Source organism: Lactuca virosa, chromosome 8 (assembly GCF_052849685.1).
Source record: "Lactuca virosa cultivar CGN04683 chromosome 8, Lactuca_virosa_CGN04683_v6, whole genome shotgun sequence".
In the NCBI taxonomy this organism is placed as follows: Eukaryota; Viridiplantae; Streptophyta; class Magnoliopsida; order Asterales; family Asteraceae; genus Lactuca; species Lactuca virosa.
In genome coordinates, this window is record NC_136433.1 from 5,900,900 (window position 1) to 5,928,248 (window position 27,349).

Consider the following 27,349-nt stretch of genomic DNA (forward strand, 5'->3'; position numbering starts at 1 on the left):
TAAGATTGTAACCTTGAGTGACATAATATTAAGAAAGGTTTAAAACACTCATCAAATGTAGAGTAAAATGTTGTCTACTCTTGTACATTTGAAATTGGTAAGTTGTGATGTTTTGGATAAAACAAAGACCAACTAAGGCCAATTGTGTGAAGTGTTTGTCTTGATTAAAATCCGCACTAACTCTTGAATATTTGGTTGTCAAGTAATGTTTCTTGACAAAGTGAATCATATATGTCAAGAGGTCAGTGGGAGTCTTAAAGATCTTGACAAGTTTCAAAAACTAATCAAGAATAAACCTATTGTTAAACACTAGCACACGACTTGAGGTTTGCGACCTATCGTGTTGACATATTCTTTTATGTGCCCATTCCAGTTAAAGTTGACTTTGCATATGAGTTCTGAGAGTTCTCAATTGGTTGCATAACAACCTGGAAGCAATGGTAGGCCATTGTGCTGACAGGTGACAAGATATTATGAATGAGCAAGTTTAGTCCATATGAGTTTAGATTTGTCACTAACCTTGTCTTATGATTATGGTTTTGAAAAATTCACATGGATAGGAACGCATACACCATAAAATCTAAGTGTCATAAGGTTTCTCTCCGATTCATGAAAATGATGGTGAGGAAACGCTTTCACTAAGTAGATTTTAAGTAGATAGCTATTGTGATATTTGCATTCTCAAAGTCGTTAGTGGAGCGTGTGTGGTTAACTGACGCACTAACATGGACTAGTGAGAATGGCAAAAGGTCTAAACATTATGATTACGACATCCCTCTTCATAATTGTTTGGACACACATGTGAGCTATCTAAGGAAAGGTGTATGATTTTAAGAAGCCTAGATAAAGTCTTATCGAAGCATATCGTATCAGAAATCTGAACTTTGGTAAGAAAGTCAATAAGTATTAATTTCTAGAAGTACAGTTGATTTCTGAGTACATGTCAATGCTAGTGGGAGCATAAGTGTTATGTTCGTAAAATAATAATTATTATGCTAGTGGGAGCATAATTATTATGGTAAGTGTTGCGAGTTAACAATGTTAATTATAGAAAACAAAAGTTTCAAATCACAAATTGCAGGGTTTGAAAGTTGTTTTGCTATAATTAAGGGAGAGAAATTCATACTTCATTTCAATTCTAAAAGTTTAGATTGAGATTTTAATCACATTTAGTCAAATATATATATATATATATATATATATATATATATATATATATATATATATATATATGAATGTTATGTTGGAATGGTTCAACATAAGGAAATTCTATATATGGATGTGTTAATTGCGTTCTCAAAATTTGATTATGATTACGGTGTCGCTTTTCATAATTCGAATTTTGAGAACATGTTAAATAATATAATATTCTTGTGTTCTAAATTTTTCCAAATGCCTAGGGCATTAAGAGGGAAAAAGGACTAGAACCGGTTATGACTAAAGTGGTTGAGCAACTGTTAAGGACAATCTAAGGTTCGCCAAAGATTGGTCGCTTAAGGACAGTTGGAAGTATGGTAATGGAAGGACCATATTGACATTAGTATGAATAGACAGGAGTCTATTGATAATGAATTGTCGTATGGAAAATATGGAATATTTCCATATTGGAGGGTTGAAGAATAGATGAGAAAGTTAGAAACTTTTATGCAAGAAGGATGTTCAAAGGAATGTACTTTGAATTCGAGACTTCATTTCCATGGAATTGTCTTGTAACAATCTCCAAATGAATATTTTGTAATTGGTCAAGTCTCTGTGACTTTTGGTACCTAGACATTACAAAAGAATCATTGCATGACAATTTAGAATCTAACACTTCCTAGCAGTGACAAGAATTTGGAATTCTTACGCTTGCAGTAAGGATTTGGAATTGTGAAATGAGCATCGTTGAAATGTTTTTCATTTGATATATTTCACAAAGTAAGGACCATAGACAAACATAGTGTGCATGCTTGGAGCATGACATAACTGTTGTTTAAACAAACATAGTGTGCATGCTTGGAGCATGACATGACTATGGTTTTAATTCAAGTGTTAAGTTGATTATTTGAAACATTAAACAATGAATAATGAGTAATCAATATGGCTCAAAAGGTTCGGGGCCATATAGGATTAGTATTATTCTTGTGTTTCACTTTGCATGTTTTGACTTCCCGAATAACTAGGTTATTCAAACCATCCACAGTCGATCATACTTTGGAAGTAGGTATTGAGGCAAGACTGTCATGAATGGGTCTGTAGTTTGTCTGGGACAAAGTGGCTGTAGTGTTCATGAGTACTCCTGGAATAAGATTCGAGTATTGGATTCAACCCATGCTCATTTGAATCACTTTATGGATTTTATCACGAGTGATCATGAGACGGTAATATCTTATATTCTTGAAACGGAGACGTGTGAGTTGTAGTTGCGAGTCGGTTGCACATTGACATATGTAAACGCACCAGTAACTTGGTTGTTATAAAACATATTGTTGTGTGTAATTTGATGAGTAAGTACAAGAGAGCATTTGGGTCTAAGTTTATCCATTCCTTTCACCCTTGGAGGGATAAAAGCGATATCTGTGGGCCCTTCGATGATTTAGTGATGACACCCCTAAGTGCTTGACCAAGCCTGGACTGATTTGATTTGTTCAACTAGTCAGTCATCATAAATCGGAAATCGGGAAACAACAGATGGACAAAGAGAATGATTATAATCCATGTCTCAGTCCATATGATATCTAGAATGGAGGAATATATGATCCCTTATCTAATGGACACGTCATTTGACTAGGTCAGAGTTCGACAGCAGCTTTAAGAGCTACGATTGCTAGTCGGGATCTTGGAGTCATACTTGAATAATAGTTTTAGACTTATTCAAGTGGGAGACTGTTGGATTAGATGTCTAAGCCCATAACTATTATTGGTATGTACTCGACCTGATAGTAGCATGGTCCATTTGGGTTGCATGGCATCAGAACAATTGGATAGACAAATAAGAAAAAAGGTTATTTATGATTTATATAAGTTCTAATATATTAATATGAAATCATATTATTTAATTAGTATTGATCAAGAATTAATTTGGAATTAATTTTGTGATCAAAAGAGACTAATTAAATATATGGGGATTGATTATGTTAGTCATTCATTCTTATATATGTGGGCTTGTGATCCATAGTCCTTCATGTTGGGCTTAACCCATATGGTAACCCATGGATACTCCATGGAGGTTAAAACCCATGGATCATGAAGGAAATGGAAAGTCATGCACATTAGGGTTTACATGGTGTAACCCTAAATGAGCCACACTATATAAAGGACCCCATGGTTCATGAAATGACACTAGTAGAGACACAAAGAGGGCAAAGTCGATTTCATAGAGTGAACCAAGTAACCTATTCTCAAGTTATTCCAATAGTTGGTGGTGTTGTGTGATTCCATTTGAGGTGCAACACTTGGGGCACTAAGCTCTTAAAGGTTCAAGACTTCAAGCTCCATCAAAATGTATGTCATCTAACTAGACTTTTGTAGTATAGATACTCCATTGTATGCTAGTTAGGATGATGCTTTGGAATTTTGAATGTATGCATATATAATAGAGAAAACATAGATCCAAAGCACATAGGGTTGCATGTACACCATAGGAGTGTTAGTGTAATGCCCGTGTTTCTAGGCTAGGCATTAATATTGACATTATAGTCTAGGTTAACCTTTGTAACTCATTTTGAAGAAATGAAAAGGAATTATGTGAATATTATGTGTTTTATGCTTAATTATTAGGGTTTAATTAATTAAGAATAAAAATGAGCGTCAAAATTAAATTTTAGATAAAGCCGATATCTATTAAGAAACTTGTAGTGGGCGTGACAGGGATTACGGATATATAAAGAATGCCGAAATCCGAGTTATAACGAAGAAGTTATGACATGTCGAAGTTTCGCGACAAACCGGCACGGGGCCGAATGTCGTAAAAAGTGAGTTTTCGATAAACTACTTTTTGGCCTTAGTGATCTAAACGAAACTCATAGTGTTCGTTAAACCGAGAGTAAGTATAAATAGAACGCCCAAATCAGACTTCGTATGAGGAAGTTATGATTTTTCGAAGTTTCAGCTTAGCAGTAGACAGCTAAAAACTCGAATTTTAGATCGAGTGATTTTTAGCCGACACGACCTAAACGAGAATCGAAGGTCTCGTTATTATTAGCACAACGGTAAAAAGTCTGACGAAAACGGACGTCGGATGAAGAAGTTATGAATTTTTAACGGATTTCCTGTCCCGGTCTGTTAAAAATAATAATATAAAAATTAAATTCAAAATTAGTCGACGAAGTCTAAACGAAAGTTGTAGAGTGTAATTTTACCTACACGTGCATATAAAGAACGTCAAAAACGGAGCTCGTATACGAAAGTTATGGATTTTAGAAGTTTTTGCACAAAAATCGAGAAAATTCGCATAGTCACGTTTTTGCCACGTCACCCTCGCTTAGATTGTGCCACGTGTCCGAAATTGGTGAGTCATGCGAGCCACGTGTCCGAGCTGCTGAGTCATCCGATCTCGTGGGCTGATCCGAAGGGGTCCACTAGGAGTCCGACGCGTGTCCTATTGCACGTGACCGAGCCCTCGCATGAAGCCACGGACACACCCTACTTCGGACTAGACCTCAGTCCAGTAAGAAGAGGCCAGCAGCCCCTTCGCACGTGCAGACCATGTGCGAGCCATGTGCTGCGCACCCTCGCCTGCGGACCCCACCACCTGAACCGACTTCGGACCCTATAAATAGAAGGGGTATGCGAGCCTTTCCGGTTACTTTTGGAGTTTTGCCATTTTAAGCCCCTTTCTTCATATTTTCTTCATCTTAACATCCCCCAAAGCCCCGGTATCGATCATAACCCCTGGAATACGCCACGAAGAGCCCGTGAAGCCCGAAAAATTTATCTTTTCGGTTTCGAAGCCCGACCCTCGCAGAGCCCGGTTTCTGAATAAAACTCCCGGTTTTATTATAAACGAACGTTTTAGGAAACGAATTGCTGCCCGATTTTCATCAAAACATGTGAGTGTATAGTCACTTTCATTTTACACATAGATATTAAATATTACCTTATAATACGTGCTATGTGTAAATATATTAATTGTTTATTTGAGGTGACTGTTGAGTTGATGTTTTATACAAGTTTTAAACTGTATAAGTATTTTTATCTACAAATATGTTGGGTAGAACATGGGTAGATAGTGATGTGTGATAAAATAAAAGTGATGAGAGGCCTCGATGAGATTTGTGATTCAGTCATCTAGCGGAGTTTGGATGACGACCACAGACTTTCTAGACAGTCCAGTGGGAAACATTAGCATGTCCGCAACCTGTAGGTGTTAATGAACTAGAGTGTTCATTCGCTGTACTCCATCCCCCTCATGGTTGCCTTTAGGACATGTATGGCTGAGGAAACCCCTTAGCAGTAGTGTCCATCCTGATGATATTCTTTAGGCTAGGTCCCTTGTGAAAAGTGTTTAGGGACGTAAAGTGAGGATAACGGGAACGGGTAATCAGAGTTATTGCTGATTGGTGAACTTAATAAGTTTATTATTACTGTGGGTTGAAAACCCTATATGCTCACCAGGCTCCCAAGCCTGACCCACTCAGTTTTTTTATGATTACAGGTAGTGGACCCCGAGCATAGTCGGAGGATGACGTGAGATTTTTGGATTATAGGCCAGTAGTTGTAAATAACTGTAGTAAGGTTTATAATGTCTTGTTTATGCTTTTGATCTGTATCGGAACATGACATCCCGAGGTTTTGATATATATGGAAAATATATACCTTCTTAATGAAGGGTTTTGATAAACTTTTATCATATTTTGTATTGGGGACCAATTCCGCAACATCTTTTAAAAAGATTTCTCTGATTTTACTTTAAAAAGCATAAATTAAATCGGTCTTTTCTGGCCGAGAAATTAGGGGATGTCACAGTTGGTATCAGAGCATTAGTTTAAGCGAACTAAGAAATTATAGGATTTCTAGACTTAAACTTAGAATGCTAAGTGATGATTGTGAGATGAGTGTCTACCATATTTTAGGCACGAGCACTAGTTTATTTTAGGAAAGATGCCTAAAATGCCCTTATGTGCTAAATGCTATGTGTTTGCCATGTGTGCCATTATTTGTTCGGATCTATGGTCTGTTGCCGACCGGATCTGGAAACCTTATGTGTGTAGGATTCTAACCGTACGATTACGAGATTAGAACTAACATGTAAACGTTTCGGAGTGATAAGGGAATTGAAATGTCTAACAAGGATAAACACCTAAATTCGCCTTATTCGGTATATAGATTGTAATGGCAAGAACTCGTAGTAGAGTTGCAAATGCAAACGGAAACAGGGATCAACAGCCTCAACCTCAAGTAGTTGAGCAAGTACCTCTTGTAGGAGCTGCACCTGAGCCAATGACGATGGCTGGGGTACAAGAAATGATGCAGATGATGTTAGATCGCCAGATGGAGGAGACAAGGCGATTACTACAACAGCATAGGGAAGAGACTACGATACCTGTTGAACAGCCCGTAGTGAATGAAGGGCAATCAGTAGGAGGGAACTACAGTGGGACTCTTGGTCAAGCCAACCCACCGATAGTTAGACAAGACAACCAGGATGGAGGAGCTGATGGACGCGGGTGCAAATATAAAGATTTCATGGCATCTCAACCACCATGTCTATCTGGGAGTCCGACACCGGTGGAAGTCATGAACTGGATCTCCGAAATGGAGACGATGTTTGAAAGCTGTGAGTGCAGCAACAAACAAAAGACCACACTTGCAATTCCTCTGTTAAAGTCTGGTGTGTTAAGCTGGTGGAAGTTACTAGCTGATTCGATGACCAAGGGAGAAGCTAGTAAGATGTCTTGGGAAGACTTTGTGCTACAACTGAAATTGCAATACTGCTCAGAGCAGGACCTTCTGGAAATTAATAATGAGTTCCATAATTTAAAGAAGGGAAAGATGAGCGTTACTGAATACGCTGCTAGTTTTACTGAAAAGATGAAGCTTGTTCCTTACCTAGTTCCAACTGAACTCTCTAAGGCTAACAAGTTTGCCCTCGGATTACCAGCGGACTTTGGTCCGATGGTTAAGCAAGCAACCACTTTGAAAGCCGCCATCTGGGCTGCTAAGAATGTGGAGGTTCAGATCAGGGAGAAGGGTCTGGAGAGGGCAGAAGTTGGTGAAAAGAGAAAATTTGAAGGAACTCCAGGTTCCAACAAGAAAAACAAATTTTCTAAGTCCAAGAAGTTTGGAGGAGGAGGAGGTGAAGTGAAATGGTGTGAGAAGTGCAAGAAAAAGCACTCTGGGAAATGTAGCGAGGGGTGACTTGCTACAAATGTGGAAAGACTGGGCATTATGCCAACGTGTGTCCATCCGACAAGAGGGTATGTTTTGAGTGCCATGAAGAAGGGCATGTTTTTAAAGACTGCCCAAAGAGGAAGGATGCATCAAAGCCCAATCTACCACCAAAGCCGAAGGCGAGAGCCTTTCAGATGACCCTTGAAGCTGCAAAAGAAGAAGTCGATGTCGCTTCAGGTACCTTTCTCGTAAATGAATTGCCTGCCCAAATTTAGTTTGATTCTGGAGCCAATTACTCCTTTATATCGCATGAATTTGGTAGAAAACTAGCTTTGCCTGTAGATAGACTAGTTAATGCCTTATTAGTCGAGATTGCTAGTGGCAAGTTTGTACCTGTTAGCCATTGTATGAAAAATATCCTCATTGACTTGGATGGGAATAAGTTCCACGAGGAATTATTGCCTATCGAGTTAAATGGATTCGACATAGTTTTAGGAATGGATTGGCTTAGCGCCAATGATGCCGAGATATTATGTAGGAAGAAGATAGTAAAAGTAAACCCGCCAGGGAGAGAGTCGTTTATGGTGTACGGAGACAAACACAGAGTAAACTCTAGAATCATTTCCCTAATGAAAGCCAGAAAGTGTTTGGCCAAGGGGTGTACATCATATTTAGCGTTCGTGATCGATGCTAAGAAGGAAAAAAAAAGAGGTGCAGAATATTCCGGTGGTGTGTGAATATCCGGAAGTCTTTCCCGAAGATCTTCCCGGATTGCCCCCTGATCGACAAGTTGAGTTTCGTATCGACTTGTTACCAGGAACGACGCCGATAACAAAAGCACCGTATCGATTAGCGCCAACCGAAATGAAAGAACTTATGACACAACTTCAGGAGTTATTGGACAAAGGTTTCATTCGACCTAGTTCATCACCATGGGGAGCCCCTGTGTTGTTTGTAAAGAAGAAAGACGGGAGCATGAGAATGTGCATCGATTACAGAGAGCTGAATAAAGCGACGATAAAGAACAAGTACCCGTTGCCGAGGATCGATGACTTGTTCGACCAATTGCAAGGTTCGAGCTATTTCTCGAAGATCGATCTTAGGTCGGGATACCATCAACTGAAGGTGAGAGAGCAGGATATCGAGAAGACTGCGTTCAGAACAAGATATGGACACTATGAATTTTTGGTTATGTCGTTCGGATTAACCAATGCCCCAGCAGCTTTCATGGATTTGATGAACAGGGTTTGTAAACCATACCTTGATAAATCCGTGATAGTATTCATAGACGATATCTTGATCTATTCGAAAAGCAAGCAGGAGCATGAAAAGCATCTGCGAGAAGTGCTAGAAGTTCTGAAAGAGGAGAAGCTGTATGCAAAGTTCTCCAAATGTGAATTTTGGATTCAAGAAGTCCAATTTTTGGGTCATGTGGTTAACCAAGATGGAATAATGGTTGACCCAGCAAAGATTGAAGCTGTGATGAAGTGGGAACAACCAAAAAGTCCCACGGAGATTCGAAGCTTTTTAGGATTAGCCGGATATTATCGCCGATTTATCCAAGGCTTTTCTTCGATCGCTACTCCATTAACAACTTTGACCCACAAAGGAGCTACTTATGCTTGGAATGAAAAGCATAAGGAAGCCTTTGAGAAGTTAAAGAAGAGATTGTGTGAAGCACCGATTCTTTCGTTACCTGAAGGAGTTGATGACTTCGCAGTCTATAGTGATGCCTCTAGAGTTGGGTTAGGATGTGTTCTGACCCAAAGGGATAAAGTGATAGCGTATGCATCGAGGCAGTTGAAAGAGCATGAAAAGAACTACCCCACTCATGATCTGGAGTTGGCAGCGGTAGTATTCGCCTTAAAGATATGGAGGCATTATCTTTATGGTACTAAGTGTAAACTTTTCATTGATCATAAGAGTCTTCAATATCTCTTTAATCAGAAGGAATTGAACATGAGACAGCGGTGCTGGCTGGAACTACTCAAGGACTACGTCTGTGAGATACTTTACCACCCTGGTAAAGAAAATGTTGTTGCTGATGCTCTCAGTCGGAAGGTAAATCTTGAAAAGAGAAGGCCAAGAGCGTTGAGAATTGAAGTCGTCTCGACAATTGTGGAAAGTATAAAGAAAGCTCAGGAGGAAGCTTTAGAAAAGAATGATCGAAAGGAGGAACGTTTGGGAAAAATGTTGGTGTTTGATACGAACGGTCAGGGATTGAAGGTATTCAAAGATAGGATTTGGGTACCTAAGACGGGAGGAGTAAGAGGTCTTCTGATGGAAGAAGCTCACAAAACCATGTACTCGATTCATCCCGGCAGTACGAAAATGTATAGGGATCTAAAACCCTATTACTGGTGGCCGACGATGAAGCTCGATGTTGCTAAGTATGTGGCCGAGTGTGTAACTTGTGCTAGGGTTAAGGCACAACATCAGAAACCGTATGGGAGTTTAGAACCTTTACCTGTACCCATGGGTAAATGGGAAGATATCATTATGGATTTTGTGACTAAACTGCCCAGAACAAGGAACGGTCACGACATGATTTGGGTGGTCGTTGATCGCTTCACTAAGAGTGCGCATTTCATAGCCACTAATGAGAAATGGTCTATGGATAAACTTGCGAGTTCTTACGTGAAGGAAATTGTGAGGCTACACGGTGTTCCGTTAACGATTGTATCCGATCGTGACAGCCGTTTTACCTCAAGGTTTTGGAGAAGTCTACAAGAGGAATTGGGTACCAAGTTGTGTTTGAGTACAGCTTACCATCGTCAAACTGATGGTCAGAGCGAACGAACGATTCAAACATTGGAGGATATGCTGAGAGCATGTACCCTAGAATTCCAAGGTAATTGGGATGAACACTTACCTTTAGTAGAATTTTCCTATAATAATAGTTTCCACTCAAGCATCAAGATGGCACCTTATCACGCTTTGTATGGAGAAAAGTGTCGAACGCCATCATGTTGGCTGGAAGCTGGGGAAAAGCAGTTTATGGGACCTGAAATAGTCCATCAGACTGCTAAAAAGTTAAAAGTGATAAGGGAAAGGATGTTAGCTGCTCAAGATCGACAAAAGAGTTATGCTGACAAGAAAAGACAACCGATATCCTTCGATGTTGGAGATTCGGTTTTACTTAAAGTCTCGCCGTGGAAGGGACTTATAAGATTTGGTAAGAGAGGAAAGTTGAGTCCAAGGTTTATTGGACCATTTAAAGTTCTTCAGAGGATCGGGAATCAAGCTTACAAGCTAGAATTACCGGAAGAACTGGAGGGTATTCATAATACCTTTCATGTGTGCTATTTGAGAAAGTTCACGGGAGATGTGCCCGACATAATTCCCATTTCCGAGTTAAGGTTGGATGAAAACAAGAGGTTGATCGAAGAACCTGAGGCAATCGTTGACCGTAAGACTAAGAAGCTGAGACGCAAGATGGTCGATTTAGTGCTTGTGCCTTGGAAACATACGAATGGGCCAAATCTCACTTGGGAAACGGAGAGCGACATGATGAGTCGCTACCCGCATTTGTTTGCTGATGTCTGATTCCGGGGACGGAATCATCCTAAGGGGGAGAGAATTGTAATGCCCGTGTTTCTAGGCTAGGCATTAATATTGACATTATAGTCTAGGTTAACCTTTGTAACTCATTTTGAAGAAATGAAAAGGAATTATGTGAATATTATGTGTTTTATGTGTTTTATGCTTAATTATTAGGGTTTAATTAATTAAGAATAAAAATAAGCGTCAAAATTAAATTTTAGATAAAGCCGATATCTATTAAGAAACTTGTAGTGGGCGTGACAAGGATTACAGATATATAAAGAATGCCGAAATCCGAGTTATAACGAAGAAGTTATGACATGTCGAAGTTTCGCGACAAACCGGCACGGGGCCGAATGTCGTAAAAAGTGAGTTTTCGATAAACTACTTTTTGGCCTTAGTGATCTAAACGAAACTCGTAGTGTTCGTTAAACCGAGAGCAAGTATAAAAAGAACGCCCAAATCTGACTTCGTATGAGGAAGTTATGATTTTTCGAAGTTTCAGCTTAGCAGTAGACAGCTAAAAACTCGAATTTTAGATCGAGTGATTTTTAGCCGACACGACCTAAACGAGAATCGAAGGTCTCGTTATTAGTAGCACAACGGTAAAAAGTCTGACGAAAACGACGTCAGATGAAGAAGTTATGAATTTTTAACGGATTTCCTGTCCCGGTCTGTTAAAAATAATAATATAAAAATTAAAGTCAAAATTAGCCGACGAAGTCTAAATGAAAGTTGTAGAGTGTAATTTTACCTACGCGTGCATATAAAGAACGTCAAAAACAGAGCTCGTATGCGAAAGTTATGGATTTTAGAAGTTTTTGCACAAAAATCGAGAAAATTCGCATAGTCACGTTTTTGCCACGTCACCCTCGCTTAGATTGTGCCACGTGTCCGAAATTGGTGAGTCATGCGAGCCACGTGTCCGAGCTGCTGAGTCATCCGATCTCGTGGGCTGATCCGAAGGGGTCCACTAGGAGTCCGACGCGTGTCCTATTGCACGTGACCGAGCCCTCGCATGAAGCCACAGACACACCCTACTTCGGACTAGACCTCGGTCCAGTAAGAAGAGGCCAGCAGCCCCTTCGCATGCGCAGACCATGTGCGAGCCATGTGCTGCGCACCCTCGCCTGCGGACCCCACCACCTGAACCGACTTCAGACCCTATAAATAGAAGGGGTATGCGAGCCTTTCCGGTTACTTTTGGAGTTTTGCCATTTTAAGCCCCTTTCTTCATATTTTCTTCATCTTAACATCCCCCAAAGCCCCGGTATCGATCATAACCCCTGGAATACGCCACGAAGAGCCCGTGAAGCCCGGAAAATTTATCTTTTCGGTTTCGAAGCCCGACCCTCGCAGAGCCCGGTTTCTGAATAAAACTCCCGGTTTTATTATAAACGAACGTTTTAGGAAACGAATTGCTGCCCGATTTTCATCAAAACATGTGAGTGTATAGTCACTTTCATTTTACACATAGATATTAAATATTTACCTTATAATACGTGCTATGTGTAAATATATTAATTGTTTATTTGAGGTGACTGTTGAGTTGATGTTTTATACAAGTTTTAAACTGTATAAGTATTTTTATCTACAAATATGTTGGGTAGAACATGGGTAGATAGTGATGTGTGATAAAATAAAAGTGATGAGAGGCCTCGATGTGATTTGTGATTTAGTCATCTAGCGGAGTTTGGATGACGACCACGCACTTTCTAGACAGTCCAGTGGGAAACATTAGCAGGTCCGCAACCTGTAGGTGTTAATGAACTAGAGTGTTCATTCGCTGTACTCCATCCCCCTCATGGTTGCCTTTAGGACATGTATGGCTGAGGAAACCCCTTAGCAGTAGTGTCCATCCTGATGATATTCTTTAGGCTAGGTCCCTTGTGAAAAGTGTTTAGGGACGTAAAGTGAGGATAACGGGAACGGGTAATCAGAGTTATTGTTGATTGGTGAACTTAATAAGTTTATTATTACTGTGGGTTGAAAACCCTATATGCTCACTAGGCTCCCAAGCCTGACCCACTCAGTTTTTTTATGATTACAGGTAGTGGACCCCAAGCATAGTCGGAGGATGACGTGAGATTTTTGGATTATAGGCCAGTAGTTGTAAATAACTGTAGTAAGGTTTATAATGTCTTGTTTATGCTTTTGATCTGTATCGGAAAATGACATCCCGAGGTTTTGATATATATGGAAAATATATACCTTCTTAATGAAGGGTTTTGATAAAATTTTATCATATTTTGTATTGGGGACCAATTCCGCAACATCTTTTAAAAAGATTTCTCTGATTTTACTTTAAAAAGCATAAATTAAATCGGTCTTTTCTGGCCGAGAAATTAGGGGATGTCACAGTTAGAATGCTCAAAACCCAACAACGAACACTTCCCGAATCCTAGCGAAACTAATAATATTAGATGCCTTGAAATGACGCCACACTTATATCTTGAAGTCCAAATAACCGATGCCCAGACCTAAGCCTCAGCAGTGGACCACTTCCCCTGGCGCTTCCAAAATCCGACTCAAGCATAATGTATGAGTCACCAATCCTGACAATAGACCTTCCGCATCACGTATCTGAACCAATCTCGACCATAGACCCATATAACATTGAACGCTCCAAACCAGCATAGAGGGAAACGACCTTTCACTAACCATCCCGTAACTCACGGTATGCAAATGGCATATGACAATGTTTGAAGGTATAACCCAAACACAAGCAGGGAAACAAACCCAAAGATACACTTACTAAAACCCTTAAAACGAATGAAAGCACCCAAACTTTCATACTAAAGACATTGTTACTCCAAGTTACTCCAAAACATGCTATATGCATATTTAAAAATAATATTTTACATTGATAATGTGATTACAAAAGACTGGATACAAATCGACTATTTAGATTATTACAAAGTGTTATATATTACATAACTACCCAGGATATTAAATTTTGATACATACATGAGTACTAAATACAAAGTAATAGTTTTTAACTATTCAAAATCTTCTAACAGTATATGACTATACTGGATGCTTATCACCTGCAATTATTAAACACTGAGAGGGGTAAGCGGTGACGCTTAGTGAGTTCAATAATATATACAATATAACATTATGCCATATATATATACTTCAATATGACAGAAGCAAAGAGGAACAAGGAACAACAAAGGCATATGTGAATCATGCGACAAACTTTCCATAACAATCAATGAGACATAAAAATTTCAATACTTGATATACATTAATAACGCTTCGGCCCAAATGACACAGATGACATACAATTTATGATTAAACATTTTGGTAGATTTCAGGCTTTCAGCCCTATCTAACCTTCTGCCAATGCCATAGGGGTAGAAGTCATTCTCTTACGAGACATGCTCTACATGGCCAGAGGCTACATACCAATACCACTGTGAATCTAAGTCCTTTCACTGATCACATGGTCAAAGGTATAACTTTGCTACCATAATAGCACGAAACAATAACATGGAAAAGCACATAGCACATGTAACACATAACATACAATTGTTCCTATATATTGAACTCACCGTGAAATAACCGAAGGAATAAATGATAATTTGGGCAGCATTTCGGCTCTAAATATGACTTTCTGTGACGAAATCGGGGATTTTAGTTGAAAACCAGCCTTACTCGGGCAGAGTTTCGACTTGAAAATATGATTTTCTCGGGAATTTCGGAGCGTCGGGACTTGCTTCGAGTGTTGGGGATGATACCGGGACTTCGGGGGGTTAAAAGTAGGTAGAGAAGTAGTAGAGAGTGAGAGAGAATAGATTTTATAAACAAAAACCTGGAGGTCTTGCTCACTATTTATAGGGGCTGAAATCCGGATTACGTTGGGCGTAATCTTCAAGTACGCGGGGCGTACTGCCCTGATAACCTCTTCGCTGGGCGTACACTCTATTACGCGTGGCGTAATGTATTGCGGCTTAGTACACTGGGCGTACACCGAGTACGTTGCGCGTAGCGTGATGCATGGCATCAGACGTGTTGAGTCTGTATGATACGTGTCACATGCAAGGGTTTGGGCTACGTGGCCAACTCTGGTTCACACACACGAGTACGCTGGGCGTACTCATGTACGCGGGGCATATAAAGATTTTCCAAACTTCTAAAACTCATATCTTTTGCATACGAGCTCCGTTTTTGACGTTCTTTATATCCACGCGTATTTGAGATGATACTCTACAACTTTCGTTTAGTCTCTGTCGGCTAATTTTGACTTCATTTTTAAAGTTATATTTTTAACAGGCCGGGACAGGAAAAGTCCGTTAAAAATTCATAACTTCTTCATCAGACGTCCGTTTTCGTCTGTCTTTTTACCGTTGTACTACTATTGACGAGATATTCAATTCTCCTTTAGGTTGTATCGGCTAAAAATCACTCGATCTTTATTTCGAGTTTTTAGTTGTCTATTGCTATACCGAAACTTAGCAAAATCATAACTTCCTCATACGAAGTCAGATTTTGACGTTCTTTTTATGAAAATTCTCGGTTTAACGAATACTACGACTTTCATTTAGATCACTAAAGCTAAAAAGTAGTTTATCGAAAACTCACTTTTTACGTCATACGACGTTGTGCCGGTTCTGTCGTGAAACTTTAAGGAGTCATAACTTCTTCGTTACAGCTCAGATTTCGATGAGGTTTTCGCATAAATGTTTCTAACGAGATTCTTTACAACTTTCAATATTATAATTTTACTTATTTTCAACTTTATATTTTCGTTAAATTTCAATATTTGACATTAGATTGGAATCTCATAAGACTTCCAATATTTTCCGAGTGATGCTAAACCTAATTTTACTTTATTTCTAGTAAAAACTATCTGTTAGAACTCAATGCTCAAATTCATATAATATTTCATTATATTATTCACTTTTAAAATTACATAACACGATAACTGAACGTGTATGTTACAAATACCTCTTCCTTTTGGGGATTTCGTCCCCGAAATCACATCGATTTAAATAACTTGGGATATTTCGTTCCTATCTCATTCTTACTTTCCCAGATATAATTTGGGCCTCGATGATGTTTCCACTTAATAAGCACTAACTCTAATTCTCTATTACGCAATTCAGTCGTTCTTTCGTTTACGTTCTTCTACATATCTTAATTTATTATCCAGTTTCACCTCGGATAACGAGACCGTTTTATCATATATACTTAAACATTTACGTAGATTTATATTAATCAGACTCGATTATTTATGACCAATAAGGTCTGAACGAAAATCATCTTCTTAGTCATCACCGAAACGAAGGTAATGACATACTCGAACAAAAATGGAATCGATTACTAGCTTCTTGGTAACCTTGTGACTTTCCCTGATCCAAGTGTGAATCATGTGCTTCCAGTAGTATAGGCCTCTACTACTATTCACACCTACTCATACTCGTCCCAAGTATTGTCTCACATTTCCCAAGTCACCATTCAAAAGTTTTCACAAAACAACTTTTCAAACCTGAGTGTGTTCAAACAAGTACATAGAACAATTTCTCCTAGACTCAACTAGGGATTTTACGTTTCTATCAAACATATCTTGGATTTCCTATACCCGCCTTCTAAGATTCTTCTCATGCATATGATCGATCTAGCATATCCTAATACTTTTTCATAGGTCGATAGAAATTTTACTTCCAATTCTTCATATAAATTCTTTCTCAGGGTAGTCTCTACTTTGCAAGACACACTATACCAGAATTTACTCTAGTAGTGTGGAGGCAAACGGTCTCTAACTATCTGCATCATCTTCTAACTCATGCAAGTCACCATGCACATTTGTTCATTTCATTATCCTTCCATGACATTGTCATTCCTGTATATGAGTAAGTATTTTTCTCACGAGTGTATCTTTTAAGTCTACTTCATAGGAGTCTGCATTATAACTGCATCTCAGCATGTTCTACTCGCTTCAACTTGGTTCTCTGTCATTCCTAGCTACAACATCTCTTCTCATACAATACTATGAATGTATATCTTCTTCAACTAAGTACTTTACCTTACTCTAACGAGTAAGTCACTCAGCCTTTTCACAACCAAATAACCTATTTCACCATCCTAATCATGTATGTTAAAGTCAGCTTAACACATAATGGAACTTCCATAAGGATGTGATAGAAGTCAATCATCACTTAGTATTATTAAATACTAAGTCTGAACATCCTGTATAGGGTTACTACTTGAACTACATACTACATCAAAATGTTTAGGCAAAGTCTTGGCCTATTGAGTCTGAAAACTTCATTAGGCTTTCCTTTGATCTTCATTTAATTATTGTAAATCTTGCACAACACCAATTTCGATATTGCCGAAGTATTGATCACCATCTTCGGTTCTTCCTACTCTATAAGCAATTATTGCTTCAATCTGGACAGCGGTGGTACAACTTCATCGGTTATGCCAAAACATTCATCTCGTCCGAATGTACTTCGAATACACAACATTCTTCCAACGGTGTTATTATTTCACTAAACATAGTTTGAATGTACAACACCACTCTATAGGTATTAATACACTATTTACGATATCACTTGATAAATATTATTTTACGATATTCCTCAATCGTTTATTTATAAAATTATCGATGTCAACTATCATAAGTCTTTTTATCACTTCGAAAAGTTTCATATCAGTTCTAATACATAAATTTTTAAATCTGGAATACATAAAATTTCATCTTCCATACTATGGTCGGTAACAGACCTTAAACTTTCTCAAGTAATAGCAATATAGGTAAGCGACCTAAGGCATGCTATATTTATTTATCATTTAGCACATATTAGAATATAAGGCATATCTCCTCTAATATTCTAGTGCTTGTCCATTTAGGTATTCAACCTAAAATATACTAGATACACGTCGTATCATAATCCCTTAGCAATCCATGTTTAAGTCTAGAAATTCTCAAAATTCCTAGTTCATTTAAACTAATTTTCTGAAAATTTTAAAGTAACTTAATATTTTAGAATACTAGGGTTTATCACTACCCAATACCCCACTTAAATCTTTCTTATGGTTTGTATCCATATACTCCTAATAAATTCGTTCATATATTGAACTTCCAACGGTTTAAGTCTAAATACCAATCCGTGATATTTAGTTCACTTAAACTATTGCTCTGATACCATGATTAAAAGCACCCAAACTTTCATACTAAATACATTGTTACTCCAAGTTACTCCAAAACATGCTACATGCATATTTAAAAATAATATTTTACATTGATAATTTGATTACAAAAGATTGGATACAAACCGAATATTTAGATTATTACAAAGTGTTATATATTACATAACTACCCAAGATATTAAAGTTTTATACATACATGAGTACTAAATACAAAGTAACAGTTTTTAACTATTCAAAATCTTCTAACAGTATATGACTATACTGGATGCTTATCATCTGCAATTATTAAACACTGAGAGGGGTAAGCGGTGACGCTTAGTGAGTTCAATAATATATACAATATAACATTATGCCATATATATATACTTCAATATGGCAGAAGCAAAGAGGAACAAGGAACAACAAAAGCATATGTGAATCATGCGACAGACTTTCCATAACAATCAATGAGACATAACAATTTCAATACTTTATATACATCAATAACGCTTCGGCCCAAATGGCACAGATGACATACAATTTATGATTAAACATTTTGGTAGATTTCACGCTTTCAGCCCTACCTAACCTTCTGCCAATACCATAGGGGTAGAAGTCGTTCTCTTACGAGACATGCTCTACACGGCCAGAGGCTACATACCAATACCACTGTGAATCTAAGTCCTTTCACTGATCACATGGTCAAAGGTATAGCTTTGCTACCATAATAGCACGAAACAATAACACGGAATAATAACACAGAAAAGCACATAACACATATAACACATTAACACATAACATACAATTGTTCCTATATATTGAACTCATCGTGAAATAACCGAAGGAATAAATGATAATTTAGGCAACACTTCGGCTCTAAATATGACTTTCTGTGACGAAACCGGGGATTTTAGTTGAAAATCAGCCTTACTCGGGCAGAGTTTCGACTTGAAAATATGATTTTCTCGGGAATTTCGAAGCGTCGGGACTTGCTTCGAGTGTCAGGGGATGATACCGGGACTTTGAGGGGTTAAATGTAGGTAGAGAAGTTGTAGAGAGTGAGAGAGAATAGATTTTGTAAACAAAAACCTGGAGGTCTTGCTCGCTAATTATAGGGGATGAAACCCGGATTACGCTAGGCGTAATCTTCAAGTACGCGGGGCGTACTGCCCTGATAACCTCTTCGCTGGGCGTACACTCTATTACACGAGGTGTAATGTATTGCGGCTCAGTACGCTGGGCGTACACCGACTACGCTGCGCGTAGCGTGATGCGTGGCATCAGACGTGTTGAGTCCGTATGATACGTGGGCGTACTCATGTACGCGGGGCGTACAAAGATTTTCCAAACTTCTAAAATCCATATCTTTTGCATACGAGCTCCGTTTTTGATCTTCTTTATATCCACGCGTAGGTGAGATGATACTCTACAACTTTTGTTTAGTCTCTGTCGGCTAATTTGACTTCATTTTTAAAGTTATATTTTTAACTGGCCGGGATAGGAAAAGTCCGTTAAAAATTCATAACTTCTTCATCAGACGTCCATTTTCGTCTATCTTTTTACCGTTGTACTACTATTGACGAGATTTTCAATTCTCGTTTAGGTTGTATCGGCTAAAAATCACTCGATCTTTATTTCGAGTTTTTAGTTGTCTAATACTATACCGAAACTTAGCAAAATCATAACTTCCTCATACGAGGTCATATTTTGACGTTCTTTTTATGAAAATTCTCGGTTTAACGAATACTACGACTTTCATTTAGATCACTAAATCTAAAAAGTAGTTTATCAAAAACTCACTTTTTACGTCATACGACGTTGTGCCGGTTCTATCGCGAAACTTTAAGGAGTCATAACTTCTTCGTTACAACTCAGACTTCGATGAGGTTTTCGCCTAAATATTTATAACGATATTCTTTACAACTTTAAATATTATAATTTTACTTATTTTCAAATTTATATTTTCGTTAAATTTCAGTATTTGACATTAGATTGGAATCTGATAAGACTTCCAATATTTTCCGAGTGATTCTAAACATAGTTTTACTTTATTTATAGTAAAAACTATCTGTTAGAACTCAACGCTCAAATTCATATAATATTTCATTATATTATTCACTTTTAAAATTACATAACACGATAACTGAACGTGTATGTTACAACGAAAAAATTCCTCGTGCAGTTTCCCGCAAGTACTGCACTGAATCCGGCCCTACTGGCCTCTCTAAAGCTGACCCGAACTCTTGGGTCTCTTTCCGGGACCCTCCAATAAATGCACCTGATATGGTCCCCTCTTCCTAATGTGCTCCAAATCAATCCCTCGCTCTTGGCTCTAGAAATCATATCATTCAGGGTATCACACCCTGACACACTCATTAACTCAATCTTCAATGGCTGAACTGCAATAGCTGGAGCAACCTCTGCCCTACCTGGGCTACAACTACTCCCAAGACATAGTCTCCAATCTGAAAACGCAATAGATCGCACAATCGATCCAAGGCGAACTCAAAAACCACGGAAGTCCTTCCATTAAGTGGCTCACCACCGGAGCCGGGACCAAACCCTGGTCCTTCCTCATGTGTGCTCATCCTCGTCTGGCAAAACAACTATCCTCACTATCAGAGCATAACCAAGAACTCTCCTTCCCATAAGCTTCTTAGATTCTCCAAGACTCTCACCGATTCGAGTATGGATCCTATGCTTTCAGTAGTACGGACCCATACTACCTTCCACACCTATCCATACTTTCCTCAGCAATCCTCCCAAATCTTCTAAGTCACCTACTCCACTGGTGCACCAAATATCCGCTAAACAGCAACACAATACCCACCAAAGAAAATCCTAGGCTCCCCCTAGGTTCACAATGTCACTGAATCACCCCACTAACTCACTGGAGCATATCCTAGGCTTTCTTAGGTTCCCAACCTCGCCCTGTCATTAGTTGCTGAAGAACTCCACATGATGCCAGCCATCCACCTCCTGAATATCGTCATATTCACTTAGTATATGACTCCCATAATTCAAGAGTTCCACAAAGCACATAGCAAACAGCATTCGTGCAGTAGCACTCCGATCCAAAGAACTATCATAAAACATCCAACCCACATACCACAACTCATGCTATCCACATCCATCCATCCTCACTGCCGGCTGCCTTATGCATGCAAATTATACACAGAACAGGATCTAATAGACTGTCGAATAATAGACTCTACCCTAGGATCACAACCAGACAAGGAACGGGAAATAAGGCCAAATCAGTTATTCTAAGGCTATAAGATCCTAACCGTATATAATTTTAAAAGCACACACTTAGGAATTACTAATACCAATATTCATTCTCATTCTAGCATGGCATCCAATATTCCTAAGGCTACAAGCATCACATTCAGGCCAATCTATCGCTGACTACGCAACACTAGCATGCAAGTATACCAGCTCGTACAACATATAAATGCATCTCTCCTAGCCCTAACTAGCATGCGATTCCCAGATTCATAAACCAAGTCATAACAGACAACATATATGGGTATTTTGGGGAAACTTACTTGAGCTCGGCCGATTGCATGCACCACACCCTTTCTTGTCTTAGAAAACGTTTTCCTTGAAAACATTTTTCTTTTTGAAAACTTTACAGATCCTCAGTTTGAGTTCAGACACACCCGAAAGTATGTCCGAATCCCTCAAATCAAGGCTCTGATACCAACTTGTAACGACCCAAAAATCAAGGGTAAAAATTTCATTTTTCATTATAGTCAAACACAAATGTTACTTCATCCAATCATTCAAAACATGACTTAATTAAAACGTTTATCAGAGTTACGTCCCAAACTCACAAAAAGCGAAAAACACGGGTGTGTGCGCTGCGATCAGGCCGGGCCCTTCCTTTCTAAACCAATGATACCTGAAACCATAAACAAAATTGTAAGCACGAAGTTTAGTGAGTTCCCCAGAGCATACCCCACACAATCCACATAACCACATAATCCATACTTGCTATAACATCTACATAAACCATATCAACCACATAAGCCATATCTGGTGGATTAGATGTCTAAGTCCATAACTATTATTGGTATGTACTCGACCCGAGAGTAACATGGTCCATTTGGGTTGCATATCATCAGAACAATTTGTTAGGATGGACTTTTCAGAGAAGGATATATATGATTTGTTAATATATTATAAGTTATAATATATTAATATGAAATCATATGTTTTGATTAGTATTGATCAGGAATTAATTTGGAATTAATTTTGTGATCAAAAGAGACTAATTAAATCTATGGGGACTAATTATGGTAATTAGTTATATTTATATGTGTTGGGCTTATGATCCATGTTGGACCAAGTTTATGTATGGATACATAAAGAGTTGGGCCACATGAACCATGGATCATAAAACCCATGGGTATGGATTTGGGTTATACCCATGACCCTTGGAATCCACCACATATAAATATGTGTTCCTTTGCCCAAAATCGCCACTTATGGTTGTACTTCAAGTTCTTAGAGAAACATGAAGGTTTTTGGGTGCATGGAATTCTCTCTTAAGTTCCACCTTTGTCCATGATGTGTTGTGAATTCATTTGAGGCTTCCACACTATTGGGGCTAAGATCTTAAGGCCAAATACTTCAAGACTTCAAGCTACACAAAAGGTATGTTACCCTAACTAGTATCTTGTATGATTATGTCAAATGTATGCTAGTTTAGGTTTAATGCCTTGGAAACCATTTGCATGTATAATTTGTGAAAACATAGATCCAATGTATTTAGCGTTGTATGTGCACCATAGGATGTGGTAGTATACAAAACCCAATAGTGGTATCAGAGACTAGGCTTGCTTTTCAATTATACTTGAAGCAATGCTGTAAAAATCAAATTTCTGGCCTTCTGGACTGTGGACTCGCCGAGTCCACTGGGGGACTCGCCGAGTCCAAGAGTAAAATCATCCTACTCGTCGAGTAGGTTCATACACTCGGCGAGTAGGAGGCCCTGAGTACAGATTTTCGACTTTTAAGGCTGGAATTGGACTAGAATCATTACCCTAAGCTGTTTTTGAACTTATAAACCTGTTTGTGATGTTGTAATGATCATTATAATCCAATTCAAAAGACAATTGTCAAAAGTTTCATGTTTTGTATTAGTTTGATGGTTAGGCTAATTACATGAAAATTGTTTGATTTGAATTGTCTTGTTCATATGAGTTTAATCTAGATCATAGTTTTTCTTGACATGTTTTGTTTGTTTATTAGATTATCTAAATGGCCTTTAATGGATTCCATAACTTGTCCTCAAGTTATGGAAAACCTAAAGTTTTTCTTTAAAAGAGTTATTAAAGCCATAAGTTATAGATGTTCATGAGTATTTTCATTAAAAGCCATATTAAACTCATATGTTGTAGATTCCAAAAGTTTTTTGAATTGTTCAAACTTGCCCTCAAGTTTTGGAATTTGTAAAGTTACCCCCCATGTATACTTTAGTTCCAAACCCTAGAATTTTAAATAGTTTAAAATTCAACCCTTATACTATTATAATATTATAGGTTTAATATATATATATATATATATATATATATATATATATATATATATATATATATATATATATATAAGAGTAAGTCAGTCTTACCGTTAGTAGGCCTCATTCACAAAGCCGGTCTATAAGGGGGTATAAGGTTACTGTCTATAAAATGGCAGTTTAATGGGTGTCCACTCTTACCCACCGCTTCCTTGACTGGTGGAGGGTCGTTAGCCGAACGGGTTTGACAGGACATTAATTCTCCTTTCAATAAAAGTATAATGATAAATATAAAGTAACTAAACTTTATTAAATTCCCAATTTTAGTTACTTTAGGAAAATGTGAATTTAGTGCTAACCCATGAAATTATACTTTGTACCTTACCAAGTCGTTGGTGGAGCGTGTGTGGTTAACCGGCACACTAACATGGACTAGTAACAGTGGCAAAGGGTAACTTAATGTTTATCATAGATTGGTGGAGCGCGTGTGGTTAACCGGCACATCGATTAGGTGATAAATTTAAGGGTACCAAGTTAATTTGCATGGTTATTCACACCTTGTTTGTGATCCTCGGCATCCCAGTCACAAACTTGAGAGGGCACAACCGAGATTTAAACATGCCATTGAAAAGTTCAATGAATCTCATTTCAATCCAATTAAAACCCAATTCCCTATTAGGTTTTCGTGGTGGAAATTGGTGAATCGTCATTCGCCTACCTTCAAATATTTTATAGCTTGGATTACGACATCCCTCTTCCAAGTTATAAAATATTGTGTTGGGTCCTAGCCTTAATATTTCATATTGGGTGTTATATTAAGGACTTAAATCAACTAACTTGAATTTCTCCCATTTTAGATGTTTGGTTCAGACAACTATGGTCTTCCCAAATCTCTTGGAACAAGCTTTCCTAATGAAGATGATGTCCCGCGATTGGATCATGGAAATCATACTTTTCTTCCTCCACCTCATCCAATTATTCTCCATAACCCACAAGTTCTTGAAAAAGTTCAAGGTCACTCAATCCCTATTGGCAAGCAAAGTCTATATGTGCTTACATCTTGGAGATGAAGTTACATATTGACAGACTGGGAGAGTTGGGTGTCGAAGTCTCGAGGTAGCTGGCTATTGACTTGGTTCTTCAGTCACTCCTTGATGACAGATCACGACATGACCCTTATTGATCTTACCTATTTGTTTGTTGCTGCTGAATCAACAATGATTTAGGGAATTGGTAAAGCAAATTTGATCGGAAGATCTACTTCCCAAACTTTCATGGACATTGACAATGGAAACATTGGAAGTCCAGAAAAGTCTTCTCTTCCCAATGGAAAGGGATCGGCCATAGTCAACCCGGTTGACCAAATGGTAAAGAGAAAGGCTAAGTATGAGATAGTCCCATGCACCATTACTAAAGAGTCCATATGTTTTATTGCCAAAGGAAGGGACATTGGTTGCGAAGCTGCCCTGTTTACCTAAAAGACCATAAGGATGGTAAAGTCAGAGTGTATGACTCTACTTCAGGTAAGTCTACTATCTAACTCTATTAAGTTCCTATTTAGAGATTCTTAATACATGATGTGACTAGGTCGCATTTTGATGTTTTGTAGAATCGAAGAAATGAAAGGGAACTTAAAAGAAGAGTAAGCTGATTCTGATCGTGAATAGATGGATTCCGATCGCATGATTCGATGATCAGAACTTTGAGCTGCTGCTTAAGAGTTATGATAGATTGCTTAGGAATAGATAAGTTTTTCCGCAATTTTTTAAAATAAAAGATTTTTTTTGATTTGATTTATTTTAAGTATCCTTACAATGACATTTGTGAAAATTGTTGTTTATATGATTCCATTGATAGCAATATTGGAAAATGGATTTGATTCTTTCGTTTGTGGTAGTGTTATAATTTACCAAATAAGGAAAGATTCTCATCACCCAAGTTTCAGTTGGATAGAAACTTGGAATCATGTAACTTGTATTGTATGATGAATGAGAATTTTCATCTTTGGGAAATTAAGACTAATGCCTTGTTCACATGTATATGTGAGTCAAGTGAAGGACTAGGAAATCGGGTACACTTGGTTGTGCGCTGATCAGGTCCACCACAAAGAACGATAAGGCTATTCGTCATGATTTACTAAAGTTTAGTAAATATGGTTGTGCTTACAAGTTTAAGTATAATTCTAAAACATTGGAAAAGTTTCGATGTATGGCAGGACGAATGAAAAGAATCAAATTAGGCAGAAAGATAAAAGTTTCTCCAATCTGAAAAGATGGGAGAGTACTTTAGTATTGTATTTATGATTATATTAGTGATTATGAAAACATATCACAATTGATCCTCTAAGGACATCTTAGTGCATTCATATGACTAAGAAGAGGAATCATGAATTGTTGAAATGGTTACGTCAAAAGATGAATCATACTTCGTTCCAAAATTGAGTCTTAGAGTAATACTCCAAGATTGTAACTTGAGTGACATAATCTTAAGAAGGTTTATAACACTTGTCAAATGTAGAGTAAAATATTTTCTTACTCTTGTAAATTTGATATTGGTAAGTTGTGATGTTTTTGGATAAAACAAAGACCAACTAAGACCAATTGAGTGAAGTGTTTATCTTGATAAGAATCCGCACTAACTCTTGAATATTTGTTTTGTCAAGGAATGGTTCTTGACAAAATAATCTTATATGTCAAGAGGTTAGTGGGAGTCTTAAAGATCTTGAAAAGTTTCAAGAACTAATCAAGAATAAAACTTGTTGTTTATCACTAGCACACGACTTGAGGTTTGTAACCTATGGTGTTGACATATTTTTGTTTCTGTGCCCATTACAGTTAAAGTTGACTATGCATGTGAGTTCTATGAGTTCTCAATTGTTTGCATAACTACTTGGAAGCAATGGTAGGCCCTTGTGCTGCCAGGTGGCAAGAAGTTAAGATTGAACAAGTTCAGTCCATATGAGTTTGGATTTGTCACTAACTTCCTCTCGTGGTTATGACAAATTCACATGGATAGGAACACATACACTATAAAATATGAGTGTCATAAGGTTTCTCTCCGATTCATGAAAATGATGGCGAGGAAACGCTTTCACTAAGTAGATTTTAAGTAGATAGCAATTGTGATATTTGCATTCTCAAAGTCGTTAGTGGAGCGTGTGTGGTTAACTGGCACACTAACATGGACTTGTGAGAAATGGTAAATGTCTAAACAATTGAGACTATGATTACGACATCCCTTTTCATAGTTCTAAAAATTGTTTAGACACACATGTGAGCTATCTAAGGAAAGGTGTATGATATTGATAAAGTCTTATCAAAGCATCTCGTATCAGAAATCTGAACTTTGGTAAGAAAGTCAATAAAGTATTGATTTCTAGAAGTCCAGCTGATTTCTGGATACATGTCAAAGCTAGTGGGAGCATAAGTGTTATGCTAATAATTATCATGATAGTGGGAGCATGATTATTATGTTGGGTGTTGCAAGTAAGCAATGTTAATTATAGAAAACAAAAGTTTCAATTTGCAAAATGTACTTTGCGGGGTTTGAAAAGTTGTTTTGCTATAATTAAGGGAGAGGAAATTATACTTCATTTCAAATCTAAAAGCTTAGATTGTGAGATTTTAATCAAATTTAGTCATTATTACATTATTTGCGTTCTAAAATTCGATTATGATTACGGCATCCGTTTTCATAATTCGAATTATGAGAACATGGCAAATTATAAGAAATATTGTAGCAAAAGACTGGTCAAGTATCATGTCTTTATGAGAAACATCATGAATCTTGTCCCATATGCTTCGGGTATAGGGTCGATTACATGTGCTATAATAT